The sequence below is a fragment of the Macaca mulatta genome, chromosome 5 (assembly GCF_049350105.2).
Source record: "Macaca mulatta isolate MMU2019108-1 chromosome 5, T2T-MMU8v2.0, whole genome shotgun sequence".
Lineage (NCBI taxonomy): Eukaryota > Metazoa > Chordata > Mammalia > Primates > Cercopithecidae > Macaca > Macaca mulatta.
In genome coordinates, this window is record NC_133410.1 from 65,672,637 (window position 1) to 65,682,902 (window position 10,266).

Sequence of the window (10,266 nt, forward strand, 5' to 3'; positions counted from 1 at the left end):
TTCAGTTGTAGAAAGAGTTTTTGAACAGGGAAAATCCTGTTCAGCATACATACTAATCAATTCTTAAAAGCACACATACTAATCAATTAAAAAATATGTCAAACAAAGTGAATATTTGGCACTAAAACTGAATCCTCCTGAATTTAAAATAGTGAACAGAACTAATGAAAAGAGAATTATTCAAGAAAGTTTAGAGCAAACAGTTGACTACTTATTGCACTAATTGGACGTCTGAATTACAGAGAGTAAACTGTTCCTTTAATAAATGTATTGAATCCTACTATGTTTGACGTTCTCTGCTAACCAAAGAAACAAAGACAAATAAGACATAACACTTTCCCTTAAGACACACAGAGAATAGTGAAGTTGAAAAACATTATGCAATATAACATAAAGGATGAAATGATAAAGAGTACAACATTTCTGACCAGACAATAAAAGAATGGGAAGGTCACAGAAGACTAATAAAAAATATATTTAATTTATAATAAAATCAAAACTGAGCCTTTCAGAGCAGCAATTTGCCATAAACCATGATAAGTTCCCTGTCGTTAGGGAAAAGGAAACTAAGAACTTCTCAGATTATGAATCTAAATCCTTCACAAGCTCCAGTTTACACAACTCACTTTCTTTTTTTTTTCCAACTTGCTAAATATGAAATGGTTCAATGAGACCAAAAATAGATTTCTCCCTTTATATTTATTACATGTCTACATAATCCAGATATCAAACCTAGTCCTTTTCATTTCAAAACAGTCAGTTTGATTAATCTTCTGTAGGGGAGACAAGTTATTTCCTTCTCTATTTCTGGTGTTTCATTTCATTTCTTTTTTTTTTTTAATTTAAAGACAGGATCTCACTATATTATCCAGGCTGGAGTACAGTGGCTATTCACAGGTGCAATTATAGCATAATACAGCCTCAAATTCTTGGGCTCAGGTGATCCTCCTGCCTCAGTCTCCCAAGTAGCTGGGACTATAGGCACGCACCACAGCATCAGGCTTGGTGGGTTATTTATAAAGGAAGCAGTTGTCATTTGAAGAAAGAGATTCATTTCCATGGGAACATTTTTTAAATCATGGGAGATTTTTAAGCAGAAGCCGGATAATCACCTGCAGTGATATTTTGCGGAAATGTTTCGAAAGATTTCTGTAATGAGTTGGGCTTAAAATCAGATTATTCCCAAGACTGCTACACAGTCTAAGATGCTACCCATAGCAGTTCTGAGGATCATAAGATCTCTGAGAGAAAGAGGAATTTCAGAGTTTGGATATTGATTTGTTAGTTTGTTTAATCTGGTACAAAACTATGAAATGAATCACCTAAAGAAATCAAACCAATCACAATGTGAATTAAGTAACAATCCATTTTGGAGAAAAAGGCAACCAAATGAAATTGAGGAGATGATTCAGAAAACAAACAGAACATTTTCCACGAATGTCATTCCATTTAACCTACCTACAATCATACAAGTTATACTGAAATTACCAGTGCAATAAAAATCTGTTGACACATGTTCTTACTTACAAGTGAGAGCTAAACAATGGGTACACATGGACATATAATGGGGAATAATGGACACTGGGGATTCAAAAGGGAGACGTGGGTGAGGACTGAAAAAGTACCTGTTGGTTACAATGTTCACAATTCAGGTGATGGGTGCACGACAAGCCAAGACTTCACCACTGCTCAATATATCTATACAATAAAACTATACTTTTACCACCTGAATCAATGAAGATCATTTTTAAGATGGTTGACATGTTCAGAAAGAGATTTTTCTGCAGATTTTATGCATCTATCCATTCATTCGTTTTTTTATCCATCCATTTATTTATTTATCAATAGTTTTTGTTCACTTGCCATGTGCCAGATACTATTCTAGGCCAGTCAAACTGAATTCTGGGAAAGAGCAAGACAGGCAAAAGAAAAAGCAAGTATAGGCCGGGCGCGGTGGCTCATGCCTGTAATCCCAGCACTTTGGGAGGCCGAGATGGGCGGGTCACATGGTCAGGAGATCGAGACCATCCTGGCTAACACGGTGAAACCCCATCTCTACTAAATATACAAAAAGTTAGCCGGGCATGGTGGCGGGCGCCTGTAGTCCCAGCTACTTGGGAGGCTGAGGCAGGAGAATGGCGTGAACCCGGGAGGCGGAGCTTGTAGTGAACTGAGATCGCACCACTGCACTCCAGCCTGGGCGACAGAGCAAGACTCTGTCTCAAAAAAAAAAAAAAAAAAAAAAAAGAACGAAACAGAAAAAGAAAAGAGAAAGCAAGTATAAAGTTCCTGAGGTAACTATAAAGTTGGTGGGTTTGGAAAACAGTAAGAAGCCAATGTGGTTGGAACAAAATTAATGAAGGGAGCCTGGTATTAGGTGAGGCTGAAGAAATAGACATGTGGGCTACATAGATAAGTTTTTGTTTTATTCTAAATGTGAGGACAAGAGTATGGATGGAAATCATATGATCAATTTTCCATTTTCTAAAGATGAATCGGGCTACTCTACAGAGAACTACCAGAGGACAAGAGTAAAAGTGAAACTAATCAATAGACCATTGTAGTCATCTACGAAAAGGATGAGCTTGACTTGAATTAAGGAGCTAGCAGTGAAGATGGTAGAAAACGTTGAAATTTAGGAAATATCTATAGGAAAAAAAATAATTTCTGATTGATTAGATTTAGGTGCTGAAGAAAAGAGAGAAATCAAAGTTGACTAAAGTTTTGGTACTGAAATAGAAAATAATGGAGAGAAAAATCTGGGAGGAGAACCAAGTTTGAAGAGTAGAGAATCAAGAATTTATTTCCGAATCCGATACATTTGAAATGCACAAGTTATGAGAACAGGTAAAAAGTTGCAAATAGGCCAGGAGCGGTGGCTCACGCCTGTAATCCCAGCACTTTGGGAGGCCGAGGCAGGCGGATCACGAGGTCAGGAGATCAAGACCATCCTAGCGAACAAGGTGAAACCCTGTCTCTACTGAAAATACAAAAAAAATTAGCCGGGCGTGGTGGCGGGCACCTGTAGTCCCAGCTACATAGGAGGCTGAGGCAGGAGAATGGCGTGAACCCAGAAGGCGGAGCTTGCAGTGAACCGAGATCACGCGACTGCACTCCAGCCTGGGCCACAGAGCAAGACTCCGTCTCAAAAAAAACAAAACAAAACAAAACAAACAAACAAAAAAGTTGCAAATACATATCTGTAGCTCAGCGGAGGGATTGAGGTTGGAAATATAAATTTGTGACATTTACAAGAACAGTTTCAGGGAAGTAGAGGAAAAAGTAGTGTTGGAATAACAAGAAGAAAGAATGGGAAATACAGCTTTTGGAAAATAATGTAAGATCATATCTTTTTTTTTAATTTATTTATTATTATTATACTTTAAGTTGTAGGGTACATGTGCATAACGTGTAGGTTTGTTACATATGTATACTTGTGCCATGTTGGTGTGCTGCACCCATCAACTCGTCATTTACATCAGGTATAACTCCCAATGCAATCCCTCCCCCCTCCCCCCTCCCCATGATAGGCCCCGGTGTGTGATGTTCCCCTTCCTGAGTCCAAGTGATCTCATTGTTCAGTTCCAACCTATGAGTGAGAACATGCGGTGTTTGGTTTTCTGTTCTTGTGATAGTTTGCTAAGAATGATGGTTTCCAGCTGCATCCATGTCCCTACAAAGGACACAAACTCATCCTTTTTGATGGCTGATAGTATTCCATGGTGTATATGTGCCACATTTTCTTAATCTAATCTGTCACTGATGGACATTTGGGTTGATTCCAAGTCTTTGCTATTGTGAATAGTGCCGCAATAAACATACGTGTGCATGTGTCTTTATAGCAGCATAATTTATAATCCTTTGGGTATATACCCAGTAATGGGATGGCTGGGTCATATGGTACATCTAGTTCTAGATCCTTGAGGAATCGCCATACTGTTTTCCATAATGGTTGAACTAGTTTACAATCCCACCAACAGTGTAAAAGTGTTCCTGTTTCTCCACATCCTCTCCAGCACATGTTGTTTCCTGACTTTTTAATGATCACCATTCTAACTGGTGTGAGATGGTATCTCATTGTGGTTTTGATTTGCATTTCTCTGATGGCCAGTGATGATGAGCATTTTTTCATGTGTCTGTTGGCTGTATGAATGTCTTCTTTTGAGAAATGTCTGTTCATATCCTTTGCCCACTTTTTGATGGGGTTGTTTGTTTTTTCCTTGTAAATTTGTTTGAGTTCTTTGTAGGTTCTGGATATTAGCCCTTTGTCAGATGAGTAGATTGCAAAAATTTTCTCCCATTCTGTAGGTTGCCTGTTCACTCTGATGGTAGTTTCTTTTGCTGTGCAGAAGCTCTTTAGCTTAATGAGATCCCATTTGTCAATTTTGGCTTTTGCTGCCGTTGCTTTTGGTGTTTTAGACATGAAGTCTTTGCCCATGCCTATGTCCTGAATGGTACTACCTAGGTTTTCCTCTAGGATTTTTATGGTATTCGGTCTAACATTTAAGTCTCTAATCCATCTTGAATTAATTTTCGTATAAGGAGTAAGGAAAGGATCCAGTTTCAGCTTTCTACTTATGGCTAGCCAATTTTCCCAGCACCATTTATTAAATAGGGAATCCTCTCCCCATTTCTTGTTTCTCTCAGGTTTGTCAAAGATCAGATGGCTGTAGATGTGTGGTATTATTTCTGAGGACTCTGTTCTGTTCCATTGGTCTATATGTCTGTTTTGGTACCAGTACCATGCTGTTTTGGTTACTGTAGACTTGTAGTATAGTTTGAAGTCAGGTAGCGTGATGCCTCCAGCTTTGTTCTTTTGACTTAGGATTGTCTTGGAGATGCGGGCTCTTTTTTGGTTCCATATGAACTTTAAAGCAGTTTTTTCCAATTCTGTGAAGAAACTCATTGGTAGCTTGATGGGGATGGCATTGAATCTATAAATTACCTTGGGCAGTATGGCCATTTTCACGATATTGATTCTTCCTATCCATGAGCATGGTATGTTCTTCCATTTGTTTGTGTCCTCTTTTATTTCACTGAACAGTGGTTTGTAGCTCTCCTTGAAGAGGTCCTTTACATCCCTTGTCAGTTGGATTCCTAGGTATTTTATTCTCTTTGAAGCAATTGTGAATGGAAGTTCATTCCTGATTTGGCTCTCTGTTTGTCTGTTACTGGTGTATAAGAATGCTTGTGATTTTTGCACATTAATTTTGTATCCTGAGACTTTGCTGAAGTTGCTTATCAGCTTAAGGAGATTTTGGGCTGAGACAATGGGGTTTTCTAAATATACAATCATGTCATCTGCAAACAGGGACAATTTGACTTCTTCTTTTGCTAACTGAATACCCTTGATTTCTTTCTCTTGCCTGATTGCCCTAGCCAGAACTTCCAACACTATGTTGAATAGGAGTGGTGAGAGAGGGCATCCCTGTCTTGTGCCAGTTTTCAAAGGGAATTGTTCCAGTTTTTGCCCATTCAGTATGATATTGGCTGTGGGTTTGTCATAAATAGCTCTTATTATTTTGAGGTACGTTCCATCAATACCGAATTTATTGAGCGTTTTTAGCATGAAGGGCTGTTGAATTTTGTCAAAAGCCTTTTCTGCATCAATTGAGATAATCATGTGGTTCTTGTCTTTGGTTCTGTTTATATGCTGGATTATGTTTATTGATTTGCGAATGTTGAACCAGCCTTGCATCCCAGGGATGAAGCCCACTTGATCATGGTGGATAAGCTTTTTGATGTGTTGCTGAATCCGGTTTGCCAGTATTTTATTGAGGATTTTTGCATCGATGTTCATCAGGGATATTGGTCTAAAATTCTCTTTTTATGTTGTGTCTCTGCCAGGCTTTGGTATCAGGATGATGTTGGCCTCATAAAATGAGTTAGGGAGGATTCCCTCTTTTTCTATTGATTGGAATAGTTTCAGAAGGAATGGTACCAACTCCTTCTTGTACCTCTGGTAGAATTCAGCTGTGAATCCATCTGGTCCTGGACTTTTTTTGGTTGGTAGGCTATTAATTATTGCCTCAATTTCAGAGCCTGCTATTGGTCTATTCAGGGATTCAACTTCTTCCTGGTTTAGTCTTGGAAGAGTGTAAGTGTCCAGGAAATTATCCATTTCTTCTACATTTTCCAGTTTATTTGCGTAGAGGTGTTTATAGTATTCTCTGATGGTAGTTTGTATTTCTGTGGGGTCGGTGGTGATATCCCCTTTATCATTTTTAATTGTGTCGATTTGATTCTTCTCTCTTTTCTTCTTTATTAGTCTTGCTAGTGGTCTGTCAATTTTGTTGATCTTTTCAAAAAACCAACTCCTGGATTCATTGATTTTTTGGTGGGTTTTTTGTGTCTCTATCTCCTTCATTTCTGCTCTGATCTTAGTTATTTCTTGCCTTCTGCTAGCCTTCGAATGTGTTTGCTCTTGCTTCTCTAGTTCTTTTAATTGCGATGTTAGAGTGTCAATTTCAGATCTTTCCTGCTTTCTCTTGTGGGCATTTAGTGCTATAAATTTCCCTCTACACACTGCTTTAAATGTGTCCCAGAGATTCTGGTATGTTGTATCTTTGTTCTCATTGGTTTCAAAGAACATCTTTATTTCTGCCTTCATTTCGTTATGTACCCAGTAGTCATTCAGGAGCAGGTTGTTCAGTTTCCATGTACTTGAGCGGTTTTGATTGAGTTTCTTAGTCCTGAGTTCTAGTTTGATTGCACTGTGGTCTGAGAGACAGTTTGTTATAATTTCTGTTCTTGTACATTTGCTGAGGAGTGCTTTACTTCCAATTACATGGTCAATTTTGGAGTAAGTACGATGTGGTGCTGAGAAGAATGTATATTCTGTTGATTTGGGGTGGAGAGTTCTATAGATGTCTATTAGGTCTGCTTGCTGCAGAGATGAGTTCAATTCCTGGATATCCTTGTTAGCTTTCTGTCTCGTTGATCTGTCTAAGGTTGACAGTGGAGTGTTGAAGTCTCCCATTATTATTGTATGGGAGTCTAAGTCTTTTTTAAGTCTCTAAGGACTTGCTTTATGAATCTGGGTGCTCCTGTATTGGGTGCATATATATTTAGGATAGTTAGCTCTTCCTGTTGAATTGATCCCTTTACCATTATGTAATGGCCTTCTTTGTCTCTTTTGATCTTTGATGGTTTAAAGTCTGTTTTATCAGAGACTAGTATTGCAACCCCTGCTTTTTTTTGTTCTCCATTTGCTTGGTAAATCTTCCTCCATCCCTTTATTTTGAGCCTATGTATGTCTCTGCGTGTGAGATGGGTCTCCTGAATACAGCAGACTGATGGGTCTTGACCCTTTATCCAGTTTGCCAGTCTGTGTCTTTTAATTGGAGCATTTAGTCCATTTACATTTAAGGTTAAGATTGTTATGTGTGAACTTGATCCTGCCATTATGATATTAACTGGTTATTTTGCTCGTTAGTTGATGCAGTTTCTTCCTAGCCTCGATGGTCTTTACATTTTGGCATGTTTTTGCAATGGTTGGTACCGGTTGTTCCTTTCCATGTTTAGTGCTTCCTTCAGGATCTCTTGTAAGGCAGGCCTAGTGGTGACAAAATCTCTAAGCATTTGCTTATCTGTAAAGGATTTTATTTCTCCTTCACTTATGAAACTTAATTTGGCTGGATATGAAATTCTGGGTTTAAAATTCTTTTCTTTAAGAATGTTGAATATTGGCCCCCACTCTCTTCTGGCTTGGAGAGTTTCTGCCGAGAGATCTGCTGTTAGTCTGATGGGCTTCCCTTTGTGGGTAACCCGACCTTTCTCTCTGGCTGCCCTTAAGATTTTTTCCTTCATTTCAACTTTGGTGAATCTGGCAATTATGTGTCTTGGAGTTGCTCTTCTCGAGGAGTATCTTTGTGGCGTTCTCTGTATTTTCTGGATTTGAATGTTGGCCTGCCCTACTAGGTTGGGGAAGTTCTCCTGGATGATATCCTGAAGAGTGTTTTCCAACTTGGTTCCATTTTCCCCCTCACTTTCAGGCACCCCAATCAGGCATAGATTTGGTCTTTTTACATAATCCCATACTTCTTGCAGGCTTTGTTCATTTCTTTTTCTTCTTTTTTCTTTTGGTTTCTCTTCTCGCTTCATTTCATTCATTTGATCCTCAATCGCAGATCCTCTTTCTTCCAGTTGATCGAGTCGGTTACTGAAGCTTGTGCATTTGTCACGTATTTCTCGTGTCATGGTTTTCATCTCTTTCATTTCGTTTATGACCTTCTCTGCATTAATTACTCTAGCCATCAATTCTTCCACTTTTTTTTCAAGATTTTTAGTTTCTTTGCGCTGGGTACGTAATTCCTCCTTTAGCTCTGAGAAATTTGATGGACTGAAGCCTTCTTCTCTCATCTCATCAAAGTCATTCTCCATCCAGCTTTGATCCGTTGCTGGCGATGAGCTGCGCTCCTTTGCCGGGGGAGATGCGTTCTTATTTTTGGAATTTCCAGCTTTTCTGCCCTGCTTTTTCCCCATCTTTGTGGTTTTATCTGCCTCTGGTCTTTGATGATGGTGATGTACTGATGGGGTTTTGGTGTAGGTGTCCTTCCTGTTTGATAGTTTTCCTTCTAACAGTCAGGACCCTCAGCTGTAGGTCTGTTGGAGATTGCTTGAGGTCCACTCCAGACCCTGTTTGCCTGGGTATCAGCAGCAGAGGCTGCAGAAGATAGAATATTTCTGAACAGCGAGTGTACCTGTCTGATTCTTGCTTTGGAAGCTTCTTCTCACGGGTGTACTCCACCCTGTGAGGTGTGGGGTGTCAGACTGCCCCTAGTGGGGGATGTCTCCCAGTTAGGCTACTCAGGGGTCAGGGACCCACTTGAGCAGGGAGTCTGTCCCTTCTCAGATCTCAACCTCCGTGCTGGGAGATCTACTGCTCTCTTCAAAGCTGTCAGACAGAGTCGTTTGCGTCTGCAGAGGTTTCAGCTGCGTTTGTTATTGCCCTGTCCCCAGAGGTGGAGTCTACAGAGACAGGCAGGTTTCCTTGAGCTGCTGTGAGCTCCACCCAGTTCGAGCTTCCCAGCAGCTTTGTTTACCTACTTAAGCCTCAGCAATGGCGGGCGCCTCTCCCCCAGTCTCGCTGCTGCCTTGCCGGTAGATCACAGACTGCTGTGCTAGCAATGAGGGAGGCTCCGTGTTTGTGGGACCCTCCCGGCCAGGTGTGGGATATGATCTCCTGGTGTGCCTGTTTGCTTAAAGCGCAGTATTGGGGTGGGAGTTACCCGATTTTCCAGGTGTTGTGTGTCTCAGTTCCCCTGGCTAGGAAAAGGGATTCCCTTCCCCCTTGCGCTTCCCAGGTGAGGCAATGCCTCGCCCTGCTTCAGCTCTCGCTGGTCGGGCTGCAGCAGCTGACCAGCACCGATCATCCGGCACTCCCCAGTGAGATGAACCCAGTACCTCAGTTGATAATGCAGAAATCACCGGTCTTCTGTGTCGCTCGCGCTGGGAGTTGGAGACTGGAGCTGTTCCTATTCGGCCATCTTGCTCCGCCCCCCTGTAAGATCATATCTTGATGACTTCAAGGTAAAGAAAGACGTTTTAAAGATGATTTAAAAAAAGATTTCAGTATCACAACTAAAAGGTACTTAAAGGAAATAACGTTAAATTTTTTAAATTAGAAACTTTTTGTTATTCAAAAGACACTATTGTAAGATTAAAAGGCTAAATAACAGAGAGAGAAAAAATATTTGCAATTGTAGGGGTGGGAAAATTTGACTTTTGCCATCTTAAGGTTTTTTTCAGCTAGACCTGAGAATTAAGTTGACATAAGACAGATCAACAAGAGAAAATCATACAAAGTTAATAGAAGTTCTATGTGGCACAGGAGCCTTCATGAGAAAATGAAGACCCCAAAATACAGTTAACAGTTGAACACATGCTGAATTGAAGAACACTAAGGTTAAAAAAAAAAAGTAACTAAATTATAAGAGAAGGCTAGAAGATATTTTATTTTATTGTTTTGTTTTATTGTAGACAGAATCTCACTCCATACCCCAGGCAAGAGTGCAGTGGCACAATCTCAGCTCACTGCAACCTCCACCTCCCAGGTTCAAGCAATTCTCCTGCCTCAGCCTTCCAAGTAGCTGGGATCACAGGTGCCCACCATTATGCCTGGCTAATTCTTGTATTTTTAGTAAAGATGGGATTTCACCATGTTGGCCAGGCTGGTCTTGAACTCCTGACCTCAAGTGATCAGCCTGCCTTGGCCTACCAAAGAGCTGGGATTACAGTACCAGATATTTTAACAAGATCTGTGCA